This window comes from Carlito syrichta, unplaced genomic scaffold (genome assembly GCF_000164805.1).
Source record: "Carlito syrichta isolate Samal-C Ts95f unplaced genomic scaffold, Tarsius_syrichta-2.0.1 Scaffold287763, whole genome shotgun sequence".
NCBI lineage: Eukaryota > Metazoa > Chordata > Mammalia > Primates > Tarsiidae > Carlito > Carlito syrichta.
The window spans coordinates 288931-292885 of NW_007231859.1; positions in this window are offsets into that span (position 1 = coordinate 288931).

Below are 3955 nucleotides of genomic sequence, written 5' to 3' on the forward strand. Positions count from 1 at the left end.
GATTACAGGGAGCTATGATAGCACCACTGCACTCCAGCCTGGTGACAGAGTGAAATACCATGTCTTAAAAAAAAGTATTAATTCCATCATGAAGACATTATAAAGTTCTATCTTAGAAAGTTGACTTGATTTATTGCTTTGATTATCACACATTTTCATTTAAGAAATATTTCACTTGAGATAAAGAAACCAGATTGCGGTAACAGTTCTTAGCTCGTTTGTAGAGACACTCAGTATTCTAGAAGTTTCCATCTCTCTTTTCTATGTAAAATAATGCCCACGGCATTTTGCCTACGACATAAGGGAAAATATAGAGAAAAACTGTAAAGAAAAAAATGATAGCCAGGTTTGGATAAGAGGGTGTTTTAGAGAGGGTAGAATGACTGTTCCTTAGGAATGCATCTCCACAGAATTGTACAATCACTGAAAGATAGAGAGATATGGTGTTTTGATTCTACACCATATTTTTGTAGGATTGTTTATAAAATTAAATAACATTTTTTTATTTTGCTTTTCAGGATTAAGTCACAAACCACTTTCAGAGTAAACCTGAAGCCTGCTAACTACATTCTGCCCTAACAGACTATTCCAGTCAAGACTATTTTATGTACTTCAACTCTAGATATTCTGGGGAGATGACGAATACAGGAGTAGAAGCATATCATCATAATTCTTTCCTGTGCTTTCTGTGTGTCCATGAAGGAGCCCTGTCCATCACCTTGTTGTACTTGCTAAGTCCTCTAATACTCCTTGGAATCCTGACGGTGCTTCCTGCTGAGACTTTCTGTTTCAAAGCTGCCTTACTAATGTTCAGTGCTAGCCCTCAGGCTACTCTCTCCTGGACTGCTCTTCCTTTCGTCAGACACCGCTGGCACCTTCCATGGTGATCACTGTGCTGATGCCGACTTCCTTGGAGATGGCAATGCATCAAGGCCACCCTGCTTTCCACTCAGAGACTGGGATAATGCTCTTTTCCCTCCTACCACCTCTTTGAGTTAAACTTCATTACTGATACCCAGCAGAGATGTTTGTTTTCTATATTAGTTTTCTTTTTCTGCTGTAACAAATGTAGTGCCTTGTAATAACTCACGCAATTTGTTATTTTGCAGTTTGGTAGATTAGAGGTTCCACACAAGCCTCACTAGGCTCAAGTCACGGCGTTACAAGATCACATTCTCTCCTCAAGGATCTAATGGAGAATCTATTTCCTTGCATTTTCCAGCATGTGGAGGTCATCCACATTCCTTGGCATGTGACCACCTTCCTCTGCCTTCAAAGCCAGCAACATCTCATCTCTTATTCTTTCATAGTAACATGTCCCACTGACCACATCAGGAAAGCTTTCTTGCTTTAAAAAACTCATGCAATTAGATTGGGCAACCTGAATAACCCAAAATAATTTCCTCATTTTAAGGTCCTTAATTATATCTGCAGAGCTCTTAGCCATATTCAAGAATCCAAGGATTAGGACATGGACATCTTTGGTGGCCCATGATCCTATCTGCTGCATTCCCCAACAGCATATGGAATTTTTGATATAAATAGCTCTTTTTGGTGTGCTTTTAATTCCCCCTGTACTGCCCCCACCACGCCATCGCCTCCTCTTTCGTAGCATTCAGGCAGTAATCCGTTCATTATGCCTGAGAGTATAATCTGTGAGAGATATTCATGTGCTCTCCCAATTTCCTTTGAATACATTTCTGGTCACTGCTTGTTTGTGCTAAGATCCGTTTCCTGCCCTGTTATGTTTCCTAGCTTGTCTGTCTATGCCATGTGTTGCTTATATTTTTGTTTACAGGTGTCCAGATACGTTCAGCCAATGGGAGGCGCTGCTGGAATACCAGGCGGTTACAGCAGTAGAGGTGTCAGTATGTGTCTTGAGTTAGCAGTTTGTGGCATTGGCTGTGTCTCCAGCAGGACTTGTCAGAACAGCTCATCTTTTGCTGACCCAACTCCCACCAGGCAAGTCCTCCTGTAGTCCTAGGTTCCCTGGATGTCCTTAACTTCTGATTTCTGGTAATGCCACCTCCCTATTGTGTTCTCCCAGCTCCTAGAGTTGGCTTTCTGCTGTTTCTCATCATTTGGTTATTTTGCTTGACTTCTCATCTCTTTTATTACCTGTGTAACTGCTTTGTTTTTCTTTTTTTAGTCAAGGTCTTACTCTGTTGCCCAGGCTGGAGGGCAGTATCACAATCATGGCTCACTGCATCCTCAACCTCCTGGGCTCAGTCCCACCACAGCTGGGACTGCAGGTGCACACCACCATGCCTGGCTAAGTTTTTAAAATTTTTGTAGATATGAAGTCTTGCTATTTTGCCTAGACTAGTATTGAACTCCTCAAGCAATCCTCCTATCTCAACTTCCCAAAGTGCTGGGATTACAGGATTACAGGTGTGAGTCACTGCACCTGGCCTGCTTTCTTATATTAAGCTCGCTGTGCTTAAAACACCGAGTGTTTTGTATTTCCTCTCTGAGGAATTTGAAGTAACTCTGTAGATAACAGGTGACCAAATATGCATACTCAGGCAGCCTGAATTGCAGGGCTGAGAGTGGCTTCACCTCATTGTCAGTTTCTGCTGTGTGCAACTCAATTATTAGTTGAAAGTTTCTTAATAAATGTAGTGGAGCATCTTACTTATATTGGCTAAGTATTAGTGGAGAGACTTTGAAATCAGTATGTTTTTTAAGAACAAATTTCAGTTTTAACTTGATTTCCACATAGTTGGATGAGGAAAATGTTGTTAATTGGCACTAGAGTTTCTCTATACAAGAGAAACTAAAATGTCAAAAGAAGATGGCTCACGTATGAGAAATTCTTGGTGTCAGGGTACTAATAAACTTTTATATGAACAAGTATGCCTCATACAGATTTTGAAATTACTTGCTGTTATACACTGAGTTATGGCTCCTCAAATTCATAAGTTGATGCCCTAACCCCCGGTATCTCAGAATGTGGCGGTATTTGGAGACAGAATTTTTTAAGTGTTAATTATTACTTAATTTATAAGTTAGAACAAAGCAGTTGAGGTGGGTTTTAATTTAGTCTGGCAGGTGTTCTTCTAAGAAGAGAAAATTTGTACACATCAGGGATGTGTGTGCACAGAGAAAAAGTCTTGAGAGGACATATTGAGAATGTGACCATCTGGAAACCAAGGAGTGAGGCCACAAAAGAAACCAAACCTGCCAACACCTTGGTCTTGGACTTCTAGTTTCTAGAACTGGAAGGAAATATATGTCTGTTTAAGTAACCCAGTCTATAATATTCTGTTATGGCAGCCATAACAAGTTAATACTTACATTCTACAATGTAAACACCTCTTCCATTAATGCAAATGTCGATAGACTCTGTTACAGTTGCAAAAGTTTTCTGTGAGGTATATTTTTTTAGGGGGAGAGGAGGGGGAGGATGAGGTGGTATCACAGAAAGACCAAAGAAATTGCTATGTTCTATATCTAGATTAGTGAGTTTCAGAGAGAAGGGGATGAAAAGGAAATATTGAAATGGAGAACTCTATAAGAGCTAGACCATGGGAACACTGATGACCAGGAAAGCATCACTCTCCTGACCTGTTCTTGGCATCCTTGCCCCAAACATACACCTCACCCTAACCCCATGGAAATCCCTGAAAAGGATGGGATTTTTTCATAATTATAGGATGGAGTGTGAATGAGCCAAATTTTATTTGAGTCTTGCAGCATATTTGTTTCTCTGCTGTGGTTATTGATGGAAGTAGAAAATAGTTAAATGGAAGACTTGAGAAAATACCTAAAGGAAGACTGAGCACTTCAGATCCGTGATATCGTAGAATGAAATTGACATATGATTAATACATCACATTTATCAAGATTAAAGGGAACAAATGTTTCAGGGAAGGAAAAGAGCTGCCTATGCACCCATTCTTAAGATGCCAACTGTAGCAACTTATAACTCCACAGTAAGAGAAAAAGAAACTTT